We start from the raw sequence: 22,261 nt of genomic DNA on the forward strand, positions 1-22,261 counted from the left end.
TTTCCTTAACATGTCCTGCAACACACACACATACACACAAACACACACACATTTCCTGGTTTTATAAATTTAACTACTTGATGCATCAGGAGGATATAAGCAACAAAGAACTGAAAGTACATTCCAGTAAAACTTGCCCACATCTACATTAAAGATGAGTAACAAACTTATATATTAACATGATTTCTTTAATTTTTATATTGATAAATTCTCCCTTTTATTTCTAAACAAAGAGGGGATGCTATCATTTATGGAAAAAAAATAAAATATTTGAAGGCTTTATGGACTAGTATTTTTCTCATATTTGTGTAATTTCCAACATGCCTACGATCCAAATCCGACCCACATTAAGCACTGCTAACATATTTTTCTGCTAAACTTACAGCAAAAATGTCAACTAGTTTTATATTAATAAAATACAAATGTACAGTATCTCATACTATAGATTGATGTGCAGCCAAATATCTTATGGACATTTCACAAACATACAAGATTTGATTCAAAGCTCACTGTAGTCAAAGGAAAAGACTTGGACTGGTTCTAATGGCCTTTCAATCAAGCTCTCGACTATGTGTATTTTTTCATGAAATGGAAAAATTCATCCTCTGAGGAATTGCCTGGTATGACTGAAGGCAGCAAATTACTTCAGTGATGCTGCATTTGTGCAAATCTGGGCAAAATTTGACCTTGTATACTGACAAACAGGAAAAGAGGTAGGCAACGTGTTTAACTAAACATCTCTGTTGTGCTGTAATCATCTGGTCTTGTGTTTCACTAATTAATGGCTGTGTAAAGCAAGACCATTCAAATAAACATCATTTTAAAATCCATTTACTCTTTTCAGCGCTTGCTTTGTAACTTTTTACTGAATATTGATTATCTTTTAACTTACTTCCTCTCTCAAACCAGTACCTCACCATAAGTAATTCTATTTCTTTTCTCCAAAAAAGAGGGCAACAATTTTGCTTAAGGACATAGTACCAGCCAGTGCAGATTTTATGCAACAGACTCCTAGTTACCTGACTTATATTTTTCGGGACCTCCTGTAAAGCTTCTGTAGCCCTCTCTGGGTGTGAATATCTATAAGCAAAGTACGTATGTTTTCAAGCATATACGTGCGTGTACTCCATGACATTATATAGCCAATTGTACCATGTTTAATCTTACAACTAATCTAGTCAGCAAATGGAAAATAATAATCTATGTACATCAGTTTAAACTTGGATAGTCAATCAGAACAACACTGTACACAGGAAACAGTATGCGTTGATAAAACAAACATTTAACACTGGTTCACAGGCAGCAGATGGGTTTATATTAAGTTGTTCTTAATTTAATTCACAATATTCTTAACAACATTTTATTCTACTAATGAAAATATAACCATATATCTTCAGGAAGGACAACCAACATCCGGGAAAACAGATCAAAAGAGCACAGAGTAATGTAAAAGCCATTCAAGTGAACAGAAAATAAAGACAGCTACTATTTACTTTTGAAAGTATTATTTAGATCAGTGATATTTTTATGTCTTCTTCAGATAGTTAAAAAACATATATGTGCATATTCAAGATGAACGGGGAGGGGGGAATCTTTCAGTAGTCATTCTGCGTACGTGGTGAAAGACAGACCTGATGCAATGCCCCAGCAGTCAGTAAAAAGCCTCTAACTCCAGTGGGCTTTAGATTGGTACTAAAACTACTTGACTTCCAAAATGGGTCCCACATAACTGATTCATGTATTTAGAGCTGTACATCTTTGAAAGAGTTCTATCAGATAGCATCCACTAACTACAGGCAGCTTTGCTTCAATTGTTCTTAATATTGTAACCGAACCTCATCCAGTTCATCGCATTTTCCTCTCCTATTAAAAGCCCTAAAGGTTAAATTCATCCCCTCCAATAATAAACTATCTTCGTAATTCACTTTAAGATGAGAGGTAAAGGATGGGCTTTGCATAGGACCATTAAGTTTACATTTGCAAACGCCTGGCTCACTCACGCAGGTTACTGCCAGCACATGTTGTTAGCTAGCATATAAACTTAGCTGTGAGTAAGCATGTGTTCATAACTGCATTCACTTAAACTGAAAAACCTCTAGTAAATTATGCTGGTCTGTTATGGGTCTGCTATTATTGTATAATAATTCAGATTCCACTACTTTTTGCGATTGAAGTCTTAAAAAATTTCCCGGTCAATTTAGTTAGGAGGAATCCATACACTAGAACTACTCAGGTTTGAGTTAATCTCAGATGATGCAGATTTGTAAAATCACACCACGAGCCAAAAAAACCCCAGGCAATCCAAGGAAATTTGGGGAAATTCAGACCATTCTTTCCATTTATAATTCAAAATAACATTACACAAGCTTAATATCTGACATCATCAGATACTTTCCAGCCTTTTTTCTGTTCCTGTTACTCTTAGCAACTGTGTTGAACACTAATGCAGTTTGTGTGTTATTACCAACAGGAAATCCCTGGCATCAAAGGATTAATTTTAGTCTTTGTCTTGCTTTAGTAATAGGAAATAAATTTTACCTAGTCATTGTCCTAGTCAAGTCAAATAAAGAAACTGTATCTGCTGACAAGCCGTTATTATCACAGTCAAATAGATTAGCATTGATTTACTGTAGGTAAGAGCTATTGAAGGGTCCGTTCTGTATGTGCTCTGTAGCAGCATGATTATTTACTGTAAACCTACCCTCTGATTTTCTCCTTAGGCTAGTATTGTTATTATTAAAGCTAATTCACATGAAATTATGGTAGCTCTCCTGGTCTACAGTCTTTGGTCAGAGACCTAAGCAGGTGTTTGCTTAATAATTTGGTCAAAGATCAGTGAGTGAAAGGTTAGGCCATAGAGGGGAAGAATGGAGAGGTCAGAGCACTTGCAGGAGGGGTCTGAGACTTGATCTTCCTGAGTCTGGAACGGTCGAACCTCAAGGTCACCCATTAGTGATCTTGCTTTAACGGACTGTGAGATGTCGACCATAAATTCACCATGCCAGCACCTTTAACCCTATTAATACTTCGACTACTGGAAATAAAAGCAAGGACCCAGAAGGAACCAGCCCATGGAGAATTATTCACAAAATGTCTATGAGATTAAATTTATCTAATAAACCTTACAACTCTCAATACAGCTCTCCAAGGAAAAAACTTTTCTTCATGTTACCCTCTTACGGAGATTCATTACATTCTATATAAAGATTGTAGATAAATAAAGACCCTTCACACACAACATGCACGTACATGTGATAGTCTCTAAATAAATATAAACATACTTTGCAATATAAGATTTTCTCAGATAATAGAATGAAAAATAATGGAAGCAGAAACAAAACAGAACCATCTGTTCCCAAAAGCTGTACCTGTCCATGTACACATAGTCAAAATTTTGTAATGATCATCCAGAATCAGAGGCTAACAGATAAGAAGTCACCTGCCTATCGGAAGCAGACATGTTTTGTCCTTCATTGAGTCAGTAACTATGTTTTAATGGTCAAGGATTTTCACATGTAGAAGTCTGGGATCACCAAACTGTAACTGTCAATTGGGAAAAATGATACTGCCTACTTAGGAGTTTCACCTTGAAAAGCACTTCTTCCACTCTCCAGCTCCACTTCAAGGTGGAGGCATTCATACTTGCTGAATCAGTCCTGAGCTGCAGGGATTCAAATATTTTTAATATCTTGGAACCAAACTGTTCAGACTACTTCAGCATTTCAAACAATTTCAGATCAAAAATATGTGAAGCCACTTACTACCACCATATACCACAACTCCCTTTGGATCATCCCACATCTCCAGACCCTGGGAGAGTCACCTTTTAATGTGTCCAGGATCTTCTGGACTGCATGTGGCCAGAATGAGTTTATATTATTAATAGAAATTGTGCTAAATGTGGGCATAGCACTCCTCAGAAAAAATACAGATCCTAGTTTATCTAGAAGAGATTACAATCTACCTTAGAGCCAGAACAGTATGTGGTGACTGTTCACACAGAGGAAGTACTAAGGGATAGCTGATGGAAGGATTTCTCAGCCATCTGAGAAATCAGGGTATTCGGCTTGTAAAAGAAGTAACATCACAGGCCAGGCTAGGCAAATGTTTACTGCTGTTATGATTAGGATGTCCATGGGACAATGAGACAAAGGCAACAGACTGCTTCCCCAGAGAGTTCCCAGGGATTCCTGGCAAGCAGCTCCTTCCATTGCAGGATGAGGACATAAGAACTTACAGGCATCAAAGTATCATGAAAGGGAGCAGAAGGGTAGGAAGGGTGAGACATAAAGGAACCATCCACTTGAGATAAATGAAGACATCACAGCAGAGTAAAAAGAGATAACAACAGACAGTTAGGTGCAGAGTGCTAATTGGGAGTCTGAACTGAATCAGTGGCCCCAGCCCAGCATTAATGAAATATTCATGGACGGCCACACAACACACTGTCAGTAAAGGACAGGTTGCTTTGCCTTTTAGTAAGAAGAATTTTACTATATCACAGTCCCTTCTTTTCCCTGCCCTCACAACTCTGAGGCTGTAGTAAGGAAAGGCATGCAATTGCTGTAAAGTGTGTTTTCTCCATGAAAATTTCATATTGGGTACCTTGGCTGTCGAGGAATAAAAAAAAATTAATTATATCATCCATAAAGGCCAACTACACCAGAAACTGAAACATCCTAGAACTTCACAGATATCTTTACTGAATGTCTAGTCATCTTTTCTTTGCCTTTTAGCAGATTTTAGCTTCCAGGTCTTTCTATCTCATGAAACCTCTGCAGACATCTGAACAGAAAAAGTTTTTCATATGTGGACAGGAGGGAACATGGTGTTTCAACAGAAAAGTAGCCTTCCTATGGACAAAAATTCGTGGGTATTTCAAACTGAGAAACTAAACCTGACAGAGGCTGTCATCTTTTACATGGTATAAAGTGCCCACAATCCCTACAAAGGATCAACAGGTTCTGGGCTCCATCCAGAGCCCCTCGGAACTGAGCCCTTCAGCCAGAATACTTGGCTTCAATTCGTATCACTTGAGCTCACATTGTTCAGATGAGCTTAAATCTTTACATAAACTGTTTGCTCAATTGCACTGCATACCGTGCATGCTGCTGTGTGCACCTGTTTGTTTTGATAGCAAGCACAATAGGATATTTTGTGGGTTGAAATGATCCACTGTAACAAAACAGTCTTTTTAATTAAAAACAATTCTGGAAATGAAGACACAAAGAGAATATGTAGAAAAAATCCTTTTCTAATGACTGAAAAGTAAAATGTGTCAAAATATTTTTAGAACCTTGCAAGCATTTTGGTGACAGAAAGTCAGTTTTCAGAGAGGAGTTCTGGTTTTAATGGGCATAAGCTTCTGTCTTTTAAATGATCTCTAAAAGATATTCTAAGTAAATCATTAAAGTATTCTGTTTTTAAAATAAAGATAAATTAATTATTAAAGGAGACTCTGTACTTACTGTGTTCCATGTTCTGCTTGCTAATTAGGAAGGAAATGCACTTTTAAAAAATCTGATCAGGAGATAAGATTTCCAGTCTACTTAATCAGTATGGGTTGGAATCTACTCACAGAAAGCCATATCTCATAATACTTCTCCATGTTGAGCTTTCATTAATTAAAAGAGGAATAACATACACAAAGCCTAAGCTGAAAGACAGACTGACCATGTTCATCTTTAACATGAAATCTTATACTTCAGGGGTTCTGTTTATAACTGCAAGTAAACAGTACCTTAAGCCCCGAGTTTTACACAGAACTCTACAATACATGAGGTCAAAATACAAAGCTAATGATAATCATGAATAATTATTTCCTACAAATCATTTAATATACTTCGTACCACCGTGCATTTAAACATGAATTAACACAGAAAACAGAGAAAATGATTCATGTAGCGTGTTGTTGCAATAGGTCATCTCATCCTATTCAGTGATGGTAGAACAGTCATTTGGACACTTGTGTACAGCAAGATCTTGAAACAGAAAATACCTATACAGGCATGGAGCTGTAAGGATGCATTAGTTTCCCTTCTAGATTATAGGCCAGAGATGAATAGCCATCTCAGAAATCTTTGAAATGACAGAGATAAAATTCTCTAATTTTCCTAATGCTCACCACAGAGGTAACATTAATCCAAGCTTGGAAGAGGACAGCAGAAGACAGAGAGAAATGTCAGCCCCAGCCCCGTGTCAGCCGTAAGGCAGAAGCTCCTGGCTCTGTAAGGCAGAACCATCGGCACAATGTAACCTCTCGCTACATCAGGGAAGGTGGATTAGCCACAAACCAGGATAGGTGATGTTCTATGGATTTGTTGCTTTCTTTAGAGTAGAGGAGACCGGTGTTGTCTTCCAGAAATCAGTTCACTGCCCAGCACAAAAGCTTTGCCCTTTTGCCCCCTTTGCACGCAGAGAGAGGGGATGCTAACATGGTAAAATTCACTCCTGGGCAAGAGGCCAGAACAGGGCCTATGTACTATTAAGCCTTCAAAATAGGGTTTAAGTGGGACTTAAGTGGTGCATGAGCCTTTTGTTGGCTTTCTGCCCAGAAATGAACTTTACCCACAGAGAATATTACATGTTGTCCATGCATTGTCTACCATATATGGGAGCAATGTAATTCCCCTTTGTCACCCTGACAAAACGCCCAGCATCACTTAAACTGAGTTGTTCTGAATGGTCCAGAGTAAATTATGCCTGCTGCACATAACGCAACCAAGCAAAGTACTACTAATGCAGGAAGCAAGTATGCCTTGATGGTGAAGGAAATTTCATCTTCTCAGGACTGCCATGCCAACATGGTAGACAGTATGGGCCCTTATTATAGAAGGATATGGTTTCCAGCATTTACATGTATAAAACAGCGTATAGATTTTCTGCAGGTCTTTATTTTGACCTTACAAACCAAAAGGAACCTCATACTATTATGTTTATGTAGCATTCTTCATTTTAAAATGTAGCTAGACATATTCCCACATTCTTCAGTGTGCTTAATTTTATGCACATGAGTAGCCTTTCAGCTTCAATAGAATTGCACAGGCAGTAGAAATAAATTAAAACACCGTGTACGTCTCTCAAGGAGCAAGGCCCAAAGTTGTACTTGCATTCCCGAAGTGAAAGCTTTTCACTTTTTTCATTTTATTTCTATGGTTTTTTGCTTTGGCACTAGGGCTGTCTCTTTCCTGATTGACTCATTTTCCTTTGAGAGTTGTTTAGATAGGTTACTAAGGAGGTTAGAAAAGACAAGAAACAAAATGACTTGCAAGATTATGCACAATATAAGAGAAATACATACACCCTGGACATTTCCCAGCCAGATACGGTCTTAACTGGAAAAGGGATGACAGGGAGGAAAGCAGAATTGGGAACAGAAACATCAGATGTCCTGGAAGGAATGATAAATCATTATTTGCTATTGTAAATTCTACTGGCAGCTTTTAAAAGTGACCACAAGTAGTCTCTCTGACATATAGTGAAGGCATCCAAAACTGCTGACAGGTTCGTGTATACCAAATTAATTAATACTTTGTATTACATAGACAATTATTAAGGGCTTTGAGTTAGAGTTCCTACATTGCTCTTACTTCGAAGCAAGCAGCTGCATTTTTTTTCCTGATTACACTTTCTGTAAACGGCATGTGGAACCTGATGATTATCATTCATTTTTATTTAGTTAGCAGATGGCTTCCAGCAGCAATTCCTTAAAAGTTTCCTCATTTATAAAATATGAAGTGGCTGACCTAAGTTAAACCAATTAGTAACTTTCCTTTATCATTTTTCCAGGTGCTTTCTTCATTAGAAGATATCAATCAACTGCAGGGCAGTAAACATGCTAGTTCTGGTATTTGTGGAATGCTCAGATCATCAATTGAAGTACACACAGTTCAAATCTGAAATATTAGCAGTTCAAAAATCCATTAAGATCAGTATCAGATGAGTTGTTACAATAGCCATATTGAAATGTGTTGCACAGAATCAGCTTGCGACACCTTGGAACTGAAAGAAAATATTTCCTGTTACTACAATGTTCATACAAAAACTCTAGATTGCATTCAGTGGGCAAGATAAAATGTTTTTCACCTGGAAAATGTTCTCTTTTAGTAATACCATCTTCATTAAAAATGTTCAGATTAGTTTCTTCAGCTGCTCTGTATCTCCCGATACAGAAGGCAGAGAAAATGTTTTAGGATGAAAGTATTCTTATGCAGTACAACTGAAAAGTGATTATCTATTTGTTAAAAACAGACAAAGATTTTAGCTTCTTTCTACAACCAGGATCTTTCAAGAAGATACCAGTTTTCGTTTCAAAAAAACCCAAAGCCACATTATTTGAAATAATGTACATGACTCAGACTTTTACCCAGTCTAAATTAATAACCCGAGATGTGCTTCTGTCAGTATTTCTGCATAACTGTATCATATACCTCTATAGTCTGAAAATTTCAACTATCCTTCCAATCACTCTGGAGTGGAATGCAGTTACAAGATTTTGTATCAAGTAGAAAAGAAAATAACCTGTATACTTTCTGAACTGAGGAATATTAGAAAAGACCAAAATCCTGATTCTGTAAATCTACACCATCAGGTAAAGCTTCAACTCATATGAGTAGGACCCTGGCAGGACCAGGCCAACCATTCACCAGAAATGTTGATGTAATAAATTTCTGTTTTGCAAAAAAAGCAGGTTAAAATTATAAATGTCAAATATTAGTAGTTCTTTTTAAAAAGGCATCTTCCCTGACACTTCACCCTCATCCCTTGCTCTCCTCCCCACGGATGGCAATGAGGTGCACAGTAAAAGAAATTAAGATGATAGTGTTTTGACAGGAGCAAGGACACTCCAGTTTTCATCCCTGCAGACAACAGAAATGACATCACATCTCCTCAAACTGACACATTAATAAATTTAGTATCACCTGAACTTTTCTGGAAAAGAGAACCTTTTACACCAGCAAGTTATCTGGTGTCAGTAATAATAGGATTCTGTATCATATTCTGCTCCATATATGATGGCAGAATTACCTTTTGGGCCCTAACAAGTTGACAGGGGTTCATTTTGCTTCCTCTTTTAATGACATCTTCTTTGCAGGTGAACTGCCGATGTAATGACTTCCTCTTTTGCTTCTGAATACTCTCGAAATGTCATCATGACCCAAGACATCTCAATCTGGCTTAATGCAAACGGGAAGCAAAGGGTTTTTAAAGGTGAAACTGATCTTGCTAATGAAGAAGTATCACTCTTCATCTGGACAGGGAGCACAAAGCTTGTTAGATCGAGCTAGGTGAATGTCACAGGTTAGAGTTCAAGCATAACACAGAATTGTGACTAAAGATGTTATCGTCTATTTATGTAGAGATGCACAATCAAAACAAAGTAATAGAAGTCTAAATCTAAGTATTTTGGAATGACCCAGCAAGATATGAAATAAGCAGTTTTTTGGAGAGGTCAGCATTTTGAGGACCTTAATCATGAAAAGTTCAAACATTTTAAAAAAGAAGACAATAAACACGTAAGAATATGTTTTACAAAAAGAGAAGGAATAAACAGCAAAGGGAGGATATTGGATGCTAGTGTAGCCCATTCATTGCTCCAAGCTGGAGAATTAATGCAAAGGTATCTGATTTGTATGTTTAGCTACAGCATTTCAGTTGATAAAAATGCTTTGTATTTGCCACTAAGTTGGATTATTCCCAAAGTATATACATATATATTTTTAATGCACAGGAGAGCCAATTAGGAGGCTCAAGCAATGTGAGGACTGTTTTTCAGTGCAAGTGGAAAGCAGCTTGCTCTTCAGACATACAAAAAGTTTCTTGAAGCCATTGGAAGCTTCTGGGAGGAGCAGGGGGGGGCGGGGGGGCGGGGCTGGGTTGTAAACCAAAAACCAAAAACCCACAAATACCAAATGCGGTCAGATTACCTTTGCTGGCTGAAAGCAGGCATACCCGTACTGCCTCATCATCATCACCTTTGTGGGAGATGGCAGTCCTCTCGCTGAGGGATCTGCTGGGCTGTGGGAAGCATTAACTTTCAAAGCCTTTGCTGACTGTATAGAAATGGTAGTGGTAACAAAATTCAGCTTGCCTCTTTGCAGATGTTTCTTACATGTTTAAACCATTTAATAATGTTTTGCTTACAGTCCAGGTCCTGGTGATACTTTTCTATTTAAAGCAGCCCACTGTTTGCGGGATGTCTCAGATGGACACATTGTGTGAATGGGCCCAGATTGAAGCTAAGGCAGAAATTGTTCAATGATTCACCAAGAGGAAATAAAAAACAAAAGCCTACTGGATTCAAACGCTTGTCTGAATCAGGGAACATTTCAAAAAACACCACATGAATATTTTAAGTGCCAAAACTAAAATGGAGATTTGCAAATAAAGGCTCAGATTTTTGAAGGAATATTTGCACCATTCATGCAATCTTCCTGTCTGCTTGAAAACAAAAACTATTATTTTTATTATGAAGGTATATTTGAGATGATCTGATTTAAGTTTTTGAGCAGTTTTTTTCACAGAAAAAGCAAAATATGTTTGCACTACATTTTGGTTTAGACACACTGTTTTATAAGAGCTTTTCTTTATTTACTCTTGCTTTCCCAAAGATGCTTAGTGGCGTTTACTAATATAGAATATAAAATCAGATAGGAGAAGGTCTAAAAAGAAGATTGATTGGTTTTAAAAACAATATCTATAACTATGATGAGCCCAGTCCCTGACTGAAATCCATTAAGATCCTCAGACAGAAGATACTACATAAACTACATCGTAGTAAATTTTACCCAAAACAACAGTCAGTGTTTACATTAAAAATAAAAAAAAACCATGGTGTATCAAGTCTTAATACTAAAGGACTCAGATGAACCAAATGGAACAGCTAGAGGTTATGCTCCATAGCAGTGGGTCAACTTTGCAAAAACTACTCAGCAGAGTTCACTAGAGGTCACCACAAAAGAAAAAAAAAAAAAAAGACAGGTGAAAGAACAGTGGGTTCAAGAATCCAAACTCAATTATGGAGTCCAGAAACCTGCTGGCTGGCTTCTCCACACCATGTAGACAAAAAATGGCTCAAAATATATCAGAATTTCATACAAGCAGTGTAGTTTCTTATTACACAACTAGAAACAAAGGACAGCTTTTATGCAACAGCGAAAACTTCCAGGCAATACATCATGCAGTGGATTGATGCTAAGATTGTTTGCTGGAGGACAGCCTTTATTCATTCTAAATCAATGAGTGCTACAGAATGGATGATAAACTCGCACATCAAACTCTGAAGTTGCTATTCAAGTTCTTTTTCGAAAAAAGGTGGTTGAATAGAAGATTTGATTATCTAATACCCAACACAACACAGAAAATGCAGTACCTTCTTTCTCACATGTAGAGAAATTGGCTAATGAGTTTAATCCACTTACCTTGAAAGAAAAAGTAAAGTATTTGCAAATAAGTTTAAATGAATTTTCAATTAAAATATTTATGAGTCACGGCCTCTGTGTTATTTTAGGAAAAACAAGCAATTACACTTAGTTCTAACAGGTGGAATAATGACTTCTTCACCTGTCAACTGACAGCTTAAAATTCCCACACATGTAGACCATTTCTGTTTCATCTTTTCTTTGAATTTCAGCTGCTTTGCTTTTCAATGCCTGTGCTTTGCTGGTGTCTCCTTTGTGTCTGAAACTCTCACACTGAGTTCCGCCTCTTTGGTGCTGGGCTTTCTTTTCACAGTGACATTTCAACATAAACAGTCAATATTCATTACCTCAAAGGAGACTTCCCTCCTATTGCTGACCAATTAAATACCAGCTGAGTTAGGCAGACAAAGGTAAAGAAGCTGTAACACAAGGCTAGCTTGGAGCATAGTTCTTCTCTCCTTAACAGAAAAAAAATGTATTCAAAACAAAGAATTGATATTGGGAAAATCCGAAGCAGAGCAAAACAGTTTCTTCAGAAGTTTATGCTCCTCCTTTTTATCTTACATGGTCCTTTCCTAGTGTTATTTAGTCTGTAGGCAGGAATAAAGATGCATATGTATCACAGGGACAAAGACAGATCACAGGTATTTCTCTACAATCCCACGTTTGATGAAATAACAAGGATGTAACAAAAAATAACATCTAATGTTTGATGCCACAAGGAAGGGGTTTTCCCTTTTCTTTTCTGAGATGTGAATAAGATTCAGATGTGGCTTGAATGTTATTGTATTATATACAGTTCAGTAAAGGCTGTTTAATTTTGTGCTATGTAAGGTTCAACTCTGAGAAGGAAAATGTCCACCTAAACAGATCATGAGCAAGGGTGAAGAGGTGCACTAAACTTATGGCTGATGAGAACAGCCTGCTGACAGATCGCCTGGAGGCTGATAAACCTCCTTCTCTTCCACAGAGTGGGAGGGGATGGGCATCAGTGTCATTCACTGTCTCCAAAATGTAGGTACAGCCTTTAGGGGAAGGAACAGTTCTACCCATGGCAATGCAATTCAGGCATGCACGTAGTTTCACCTCCAAAGTGCAGGAGCACTGAATCATAAAAATACCTAGCTGAAAAGGACTCGGAGAGATCATCTATACTGCATACCTGCCTCGAGGCAGGATCAGATACCTGAACTATTCCTGACAAGTTTGTCCGACCTCTTGTTGAAAACCTCCAGCAGCAGAGACACTACAGCTCCCTTGGCAATCCATGCCAGTGCTTAACTGTGGCTACAAGTTATTAAGTTCTTCTTACTGTCTAAACTAGATCTTTTTTGCTATGAATTAAGCCTGCATACACCCAAATTGGCACATACCCAAATGGAATCCAGAAAGAAGACCAGTGGTATTTTGTCCCATAATATTTTTCAAAGACCTTAAGCATATGCAGTAGGTATTGGGTGATGAGGATGTTCAGAGAACAATTTTTAAAAATACAGTAATGATTCATAATCTGAATCCAGAAACTTAATTATTTGTCTTAAGAAATGTATTAGTAGAATAACCTAGCAAAGACAATGAAACAGTTCGGAATATGAGGCTACAAAGATCGGTACCAAATGTGGTGCTAACAAAAATTAGTCTGAAATCAAAGGATTTAATGATTGGACAGTACAAGATCAGGCTGAATTGTCACAGTCTGAAATAGCGTGCTTAATGATATTAAATAGTTAGTGCATTTTTATATGAACATATAAGCATGTTTTGTTCCTTCTTGTGAAATAAAGAGATATTTCCATAGCACAAAGGGGCCCAATCCCACAGCCTATCCTCAGCGGGCAGTTTGCTTAAGCAAGAAATGCAATGTCCAGCTTTCTCAGAGGATAGAGACAATACAAAGAATTGGTGTAGACGCCTTATGTAAAGGTAACAGCTTGAATCCCTGAAAGCATCCAAACGATTTTTACTTAAATGGAAGTGACGCTGCCAAGAAAGAAACTTTATCCTCATGAGAGATCTTTATTAGCCAGGGTACTTAACCCTAAAGATGAGGAGAATTTAATAATCACAGGGTTGTTTTCTTCCTCTTTCTTTCATTTGTGCAACCAGCAGCTAGAGGGCACAAAAGAATGCTTTTACCTTATGATCTATTATATAAAAGAGCTCTACAGACTGAATAAACAAAAAAAGAAATCAGCGCTAATATCATAGTATACGACATATTTTGTTTGGAATCTTAATCTGTATTCTCTTGCGCAAGAAGCAGTAGCGGTTCAGATAGACAATGGCATGACAACAGAAGACTAATCAAAGACCTTTATCCCACTAAGAATATGTACTTAAACCCCAGAACATAGCAGGTATTTCACGCCGCAGACACTCTCTGTGAATATGGTCATCATTACTTGCCTTAACTGTTTTGCAAAGCTCTTTGTTTAAAACTAATATAAACACGTATTTAACCTCCTTCATTCTTACATCTTAAATATTAATGCTGGCTGTGATTCCGCATTAATAACAGCTATTATTTTTGCATTAATAAGGAGCTTACAAGAATAAACATGGAAGTCATAGTGCAGTCTTCCTGTCAATTAAAAAGAGAGTCAGTTGTAGTTGCAGAGTGCTTTATCTTATCATTTCACTCAGGACATTCCCAGGTTCATGGATCTGATCTGAACAGCTCCAGTGATAACAAACATGTACGTACACAAAAAACCATCATGGCAAGAAAGCCACAAAGGAGGTTATCAGTGAGTTGCCAGTTTTGGAATCCCTCTACTTTGGAAAGAGCGTTATCACCATAAATTAGGTCATTTATGTGGACAGTGTGAGCACAGAGCTTGACATTTTTCCACCAGAGATCCTAATAACCCCAGGAGGGGTCACAACTGTTGCTGTGCTATAAAATGGGGTGGACCTTAATAGCAACGTGTGTATTTGTATGTGTGTATATATATACATATAGTTAAAAAGCAAAGCAAAACAAAGACCCTTTCCCTTCACCCCTAATGAACTGCACCAACCCCCTAGGCTGAAATGACTTGGATCCGGATAGAGTGCCATTTGCCAAATTGTAAATTGCCTACATTTATTTTGGGAGTGCACTAAACAGAGTGCTAATTGCCTTGTTTAGCACTTTCCCTTCTTTCATTTGCACTGGTGTAAAATCTTAGTAAATTAACTCAGGATTTTATTATGTAGGTAGCATTTGAACAACTGAATCAGTGAGAAAGCAGCATCAAAGGACTGATAAAAGAGGAGTTGACTCTACCCAGAATGCCATTTATATGTCCCTTGAATTAAAAAGGATGAAATTAACTTTTAATCCTTTTGCTTTTCATATAGCTGATCTTAACATAACATGTATTACTCAGTCATTTTATTTGCATTTACTCATTTTAAAATGTTAATAACTGTGGTTGCAAGCTTACTGTATGGGAATGTGCAATTGCTTGTATTCATATACATAAGTGTGTAGGAATCCTTAGTAATTTTTTTGAACTGCAGCCAAGCACAGACTTGAGGCTTCTGTTTATTGTCAAAGAGAACACCCTGAAGAGCAATTCCCATCTAACTGTTCAGTGGGCTATGCAAAATTAGCTGGTGGCCTCACACTTGCCCACAGCACCAACGGTATCTTAGTTTTATACAAAGTCCAAAGAAAAAAGGGGGGCAGGTGGGGGGTGGAGGTGGTGATCACCATATTCTCACCTCTACAATAATCATCTTTCCCACAGGGAAATGAGAAATATATCATTTATGCTGGGAACAAATTCAATGACATTATATATAAAAAGGGTATTTTAGATTGAAATCTTGCACCAGAAACATTTCCTCTTAAAAGCCACAGGCTGAGGACTTCAGCGTGGTAGCACTATTGCTTGTGAACACAACTTCATCACAAGAGAATGCAGACTGAAGACCACAGAGTCAGCAGTGAGTCAATCTGGGCTCTGTTCTGAACACACCTGCTGGACAATTGCTCTCTTTAGATGATGGATTTCAGCAGTGAGGAAGTATCTGCAGTGTTCCACTGACAGAACCTTAATTTTCCTAAGTTCAAAAAACCTGGAACTTTTGGCCAAAAGCCTCATCGGTACAGAAATTATAGATAAAAGCCTGTTTGTTGCTGTCAGTAAAACACTGTTCTTCCCAAAATTTTATTTACTCTTTTCTCCTTTCAGTTTACTGTCTTTTCAAATCATGTATTTGCATAAGTGAGGAGCTCAGAATCATAAAATATATAAATTGATTTATTAAAGTTAGAACAAATTTAAGAAACTATTAAAACTCAATAAGTTTTCCTAGTTTCTGATAGATTTTTTTAAAGGCTGCTTTGCTGATTATTTTCCCCTCAGTACTTCTGATTGTAATGGGAACAGGTGACAAAAAACAAGTTAGTATCAGAAGTCAGCGAGTCCTGAATCCTTAGCTTCATATGTAACTTTGAGTAAATAATGCATCATATAATTACAGGTACCCAAACCTCTATACATTAAGGTACCTTATCCAACAGAAAAAAAGGGTTTGATCTACAAAGCAGCTTTTTTAGTGATATTTTTAAATTCTGTTTCCAGACCAGCATTCTTTGGGAGGGTTCCAAAGAAGTATCTGAACTTTTGGATGCTTCTCCCAGCTGAACCGCCAAACCATTTGATGCAACTCTATTATTATTTAACACCTGGCTGCACTGCTATTAAGTGCTGTGTAAATAAAATAAGATATGATTTAGTGTGTGCTGGCAACTATTTGCTAACAAAACAAATGTTTTCTAATGATTCGCTGTGCATAATTTTATGATAAAGGACCAGAACTACTCCTTACTTTATAAAGGTGAATATGCCATGTTTCTATGACTGCACATCCAGGCACACTATTTAGGACCACATCTTCTTGCTGCAAGAGTTAGTGAGTAGGAAAGAACTAAGTTATACATTTATTTTTATCTGTGCAAGAATATCATGTTTAATTAGGATGTGATATTCTTGTTAATGTTGTGGGGGTTTGTGGGGTTTTTTTGCATTACAGGTAACATATAGCACTCATTCAAGCACTAGAACTCCAGGATGTTTCCTGCTGATAACACATGTAATGAAAATTTACTCTACATCTAGAACTTTTTCATTGTAATCTGAAAGCGGTTAAATTTAAAGTATTGAAGAACAGCTACAATGGACACCAGAGGCAAAGTAGCCACAGAATACATAAAGCTCATAAGCACAGTCTTTCCTCAAGTTGCTGTATAAATCTAGCAAAGGTTAAGTCGGTTCTGCCAATTCAGTGAAGTGAGCTACTAAGCCCATAAAGCAGGTAAGTACGTTTACTACAGAAGGAAGATCTAGGACATGGGTTGAATAGTCCTGAAAAAGGAGTAGTCAGGAACCTAAGGAAAGGATTTTGTTTTTAACTAGTCCAATGTTTGACCACCCTGGCCTCACAGTTTCAGGAATATGCTTTTAATTAATTAATCTAATACTGAAAAAGAAACTGGACAAAACAGCTGCTTTCAAGTCCTTTATACTTTTGTATTTAATCACAAAAACAGTTAATGCAGAAGAAAAAATACACAAAGGGGAAATCCTCTATGAATATAGTACAAAGATTTTTAGGTTCTAATATAGTCCCTGATCTCAGGCAAAATGAATATGCTGAAGATTCTCCACCAAAAGATTACATGCAGAGGAGCTGGCTACCATTAATGTTTCAAGCAAATGCTGCCCAGCTCCACTTTGTAACAGAAGACCATTAATAAAAAATATATATTATTACAGCTAGAAAGTGCAATGAACTTTACAAGTCTATCAGTATAGTACCTTCTCCACAACAATTTTTACTTCATATTACCAACAGGATTTTCTCAAAAGACATAGTCTTCAAAATAGAAACAATCCAGGCATGATGGTTACACTAAGAACATAAAACTAACCCTGCCCAGGTATCCCACAGGCACCAATTTTGATATTCCTTCCTTGTTCAACATTTCTGTTGGCAAGTTAATTTTCAGAGTCAGTTCTAGGATTAGAGCTTCCTCCATCGCTACTCCTAAGCAAACACTCTGCTGGAGCACAAGGCATTTCCTTTCTGAAACAAATTTCTGAAGTTCATTTATAGAACAGAAGTGAATAAATAGGTATGAACTTGAAGATTTTCTCAGAATCTGTTAGTGGTTCTTTTATATTTACATTTTACTTACAAGCATCTCTAGCAACTACCGCAACATATCCCTATTTAGTATGTATATATATATATATATATACATCCCTGTTCAGTACATATATATACACACAGGGCATGCATGTAGATGCAAAAAAACCCTAATGGCGTGGGTTTTACATAGTGTCAGATTTGTGGGTGGCATTTCCCTTTGCCTGTGAAGGATGCATGCTAGTCTTAGAGTACCAATCACATAGTACTTTCTGCATAAGATCATGATCTTGCTCATGGTGAAATCTTCTACAATAATATGGCTAAAGGACATTCTACATGTCAATAAAATGAAACCTTTGTCTTAGCCTTATTCTCTAAGCACCATTTTATTTCAACTTTTAAACAAAATTAGTGTAATCTGGATGTAGAGGGAAAATATTTTGTTAAAATATTTAAAAGTCTAAGTCACGAACTAACAATGCTATAATGTAAAGTCTTAAGAACCTGAGGCATGAGTGCTGCTGACAGAAAAGCCTACTGTGAGAATAAAATAATAAATACACCTGCTACTGTTGGATCAATCTTTTGTTGATAGTAAAGGATACAGGAGTAACTCAGTGAGGAGTCATTGTGTAGTGGCTCTTCCACCCACCTGGGTTTTTAGTGATGTTTTCCATCTTGCCACAGCCTTCCTCCTTGACTCCCCTGGTTCAGCTTCATACAGATAACTTTAACTCATTCAAATCATCATGGCAACTGGAAAATAAAGCACTCATTTTTAATCAGTCTTAGTACTTGTGACACTGAGTCAGCAGAACTTTGAGATGACTCTGCCTGCATCTTTTTCTTTAAAGGGAGCACACCAAGAACCCAGCACTATCTGTAAACACCACAGTTTTTCTTAAACCAGACACAAGAACGGTGAACTTCTTCAAATGGAAGAAACCTCAGAAAAAATAAGGAACACGGAAAAAGGAATGAAAAACTTGGCAAAATTCTCTCCCTGCCTCCTGTGTCCTTACAAGGTGGGTCCTTTCTCTCAGGCTTGCTCTCAGATCAGCAGCTCAGTGACTTTCTAAATTCTGACAACTTGCATGCAGTCCCCCGGCTCCTTATGAAGCACTGTGCTTTCACTGCCTCAAAGTCCTGTCTACTCCCCATCCTCAGCAGCATCTCAGCCTTAGCCCTTGCTGAAGGGTCCCTTTTCCCATGCCTCATCTTCTGTGATCATGCCCAGATGCTCCTGGGGAAGGAATGATCTCCCCTCAGTCCAGAGAGCTGACGCAGAGGACAGCAGTCAGAAGTTAAACACCTCCCTAAGGGAGCCTCACAGGCCAAACACACATACTGGCTCACACATAATAAACTCCAATAAAACAGGTATAATACAACGCAGTACCTCTAGGCTATTATTTCATAAATTATAACCTTTAAGAGATACCGTTTCAGTTTTACAAGTCTGCAGGAAAGCAGCTTTCCCCAACAGTCCTGCTGGAAATCCTGCCTCGACCTGGAGCCCCAGGGATGCTTGTGGGCAACCTCGGGGGAGCCTGGACTTCCCTTACTGCTCTCATCAGGTTCTTACACATCAAAACTAGCTAAGAGATCAAGTCACCACGTCACCTCCATACAATACTGTCACACAAAACAGGACTGTTTTTCACCCACAAAGTGCTTCGCTCTAGAAATGCAATATATTAATGGAGAGTATTGGTGAAAGTGCTTGGTATTATTTACCATATTTCATGTCTGCAAATGTTGGCACAAATTTTAAATTATTTACCCAGTGCTGGAAACAGATTAGTGACAGAAACACAGTGGCACCCATAGGTCCTTACACCCATTTCTGACCCCCCAGCAGCAGCCAGCGGTCCCTCCCAGGTAAACACTGGCAGCATTTGATGTCAGTCACAAATGACGGCAGCACCAGTGAGGAACAGCTAAAGGAGGTTTGATATTTCATTTCGGTGGGCAGGAAAATTAAATCCGCAGTTTGTGACTCTTAGGAAATTAAGTTTCTATTAGGAAAGGGTTAAAGACAGATTATGTAAATAGGGATATTGTTATTTGTCCCATATGTAGCATTGTGAAGACTGCTTTCTCTCCCTCCCTCCCTTCTTTTTTTTTTTTTTTCAGTTTTTCTTTTCCACAAATTGAGAGATTAACCTGGTCTCAATTGAAATGGCAGCCCATATCATACCTTCCCTTGATCTCACAGCATGGCTAATAACAGCTGGGGCCTACCAAGCAGGCTTCTTTATTTTTCCTTTATTGTTCCAGGCCACACAACCGTGAACCTTCAGCATGTTATGTACTTAAGCATGGTCAGGTTGATGTCATTATTTTCTTATTGTTGTGGAGCTCCCTGGGTGTTTGCCCATATTCATAGAGAGGGGCTTGTGTGCTCTTTGTAGGTTAACCTTTTAAAAAGGAGATGCTCGACCACTTGCAAATGTAGCCCAGGGCTGTGACATTGCACTAGACCGATTGGTACGCTTCAAAACACATATTAGCACCACTTGTGCTATTTCATCTTTCTTTTTAATTTTAGCCCAGTCTTGTTAGATAAATCTTATCTGCACCACAAGTAAATGCTTGATAGAGCACATTTTTAAAGCCTTTAGAAGGAGGAGGGGGGGAAAGCGTGGTTTGTCTGGGTCACTGTGTGCTTTGTCTTAAGTTTCGGCATAGCTATTTGCCAGTTTATCTGTCCATCGTCCCTCCATCTCTCTCCAGCTACCTCGCAGCAAACAAGCCACGAGCATTAGCACTGAATTGTGAGAGCTACAGGGGAAAGTGCTTCTCTGCATGAACCATAGCCACATTTAGCTTTTACAATCCTATAAAAATTGGTCTACTTGCTATCAGTTCAGCCTGGAAAGCAAGCAGTGGCTCTCAATTGCCTCCAGCTTTGATGTAAGCACCCCACAATATTCCCATTTAAACTGCAGTGGATAGAAGACACCTATAAAAATATTAATTAGCTCCAGTTGACACCAGATGCAGTTAACATACTGTGCGCCAGCTCTGAAATACTAGAGTTTTTATTAGGTAAGCTAATGTTTATTGCAATCATTAAAGCCTGAGTCATAAAAGGCTGAGCACAAGAAAGATGTTTCAGGTATTATTCCTTTCACGTATCAAACATAAGTTTGCTAAATCCTACTTCCAGGATTAATTATTTTGGAAGTCATATTGCAAATACTATCCTTCAAAGAATTTGGCCAGATTTTTTCATGTGCTCAGCGGGGCCGAATGTAAATGAGTAAGGGGGTGAATCTCCACTGGTTTCAATGAATTTTGGCCTTGTAACTTTAAATGAAGCAGATACAAACAGCAGCACAGATTACAGGCTTAATGTCTGAATTACTTCAGTAGTGTCAATTATGATAATGATAGTCCTGACACCAATGTATCCTTTGCTACACTTTCTTTTGTAGACTGGTTGATCCTTTGCTTTTTTAAACTAAGAGGTCAGGAAGGTGAGCTGTACAGCTGGGCAGCAAGCAGCCTTATGTATCTGGGTCAGTGTCAGTGCCCCAAAGGTGTATCTTAAGTTACTCGTGTAATGGGAAGCGGAAGGCTGCCTGTGCTCGTATGCATGAGGATTAGGTTTATGGTTACCACCAGTCTGGATGCACGACTTGCCCCTTCTGTAAAACCTGTGCTGCACAGGCAGGAGGGGAAACAAAATGATGTAGAGATCTTTATAGGACGGAGGCGGGCTACAATGGGTTTCACAGACCTAATGACACCTTTGGAACCTCCTTGTGTCTTTACTGGATACAATCCAAATTGTCCCATTAACATTTCTTCCTGCAGAAAAGAAAACCAACAATTAGGCTTAATTTTTTATAATTTTGGGGGTCCTTATTTATAACAGAGTTCTGACTTCATAAGCTACCTCAGTACGTATGTGTGTATGTCCAAGCATAAGGATAGGTTTGTCTGAATCCTTTGCACATGACCACGCAGTGTGTTTGGCTGTAAGGAGCATGGCTGTGTTGCCTTACTCTTTGACTTGAGTTTATTGAGCCAAACAGAGCCAACCAGTTCTCTCTCTTCTGTCCATAAGGAAAGAGGTTGAATGTGAGCCACTTCTATCACACGTACAAATCTCCCTGGACACCCTGGCTTATTCCAGAGTGCAGCTAGGAGGATAGCCAACATCAAAAAAGTTTGAATGGCCAGGGAGTTCAAGCCTGATGGCAGTCTCAAGTCCCAAGCCAACACGGAGGTGAAGGCAATACCAAACTAGCACTGTCATTCCCCTTTTTTATTTTCTGACTTTATTTTTTTGTCAAAAGCCCTTGTTTAGTCCACAAGACATTACAAATTTAGTAATACACTAAATTCATTTTTCTCTGATGTTTTGTACCTTAGCAATTTCACTTTTGCAGTGCAAGTAAACTTAAGTTCAGGTACAATAGTTATTTTCGTTTGAAACTGAAGCTGAATATTCCTTTCTATAATGAGACATTCTGAGTAAATGTTTTCATTTCCCAAAATGTGTATGTATATATTTGTAGGTATAGACACACATTTATGCCTCTGAAATATTAATGTGCAAAACATATCCTTACTTCAGTTTTCTTTAAGCAAATTTATAATCATAATCACAAGCGAATAGAAGTAAAATAAAATTAAGATCTCCCCAGATATAGATTTTAATGGTGTAGCTGTAGAGAATGACACAC

The 22,261-nt window shown here is 37.9% G+C and overlaps 1 long non-coding RNA gene across 2 annotated transcripts in view; it reads right to left on the reverse strand.

The window, feature by feature from the left end:
- Positions 1 to 22,261, reverse strand: part of LOC119151872 — a 55,951-nt gene that overhangs the window by 17,328 nt on the left and 16,362 nt on the right. Inside the window, exons 4-5 of one of the 2 annotated variants that reach the window (XR_005105591.1) lie at positions 21,310 to 21,380; positions 18,217 to 18,320 (exon numbers count right to left, since the gene is read on the reverse strand). This is a non-coding gene — a long non-coding RNA (uncharacterized LOC119151872). Of the gene's footprint in view, positions 1 to 17,728; positions 18,321 to 21,309; positions 21,381 to 22,261 lie in introns of those variants that run through there. The other variant, XR_005105590.1, reaches the window with a different exon arrangement.

Source organism: Falco rusticolus, chromosome 7 (genome assembly GCF_015220075.1).
Source record: "Falco rusticolus isolate bFalRus1 chromosome 7, bFalRus1.pri, whole genome shotgun sequence".
Classification (NCBI taxonomy): domain Eukaryota; kingdom Metazoa; phylum Chordata; class Aves; order Falconiformes; family Falconidae; genus Falco; species Falco rusticolus.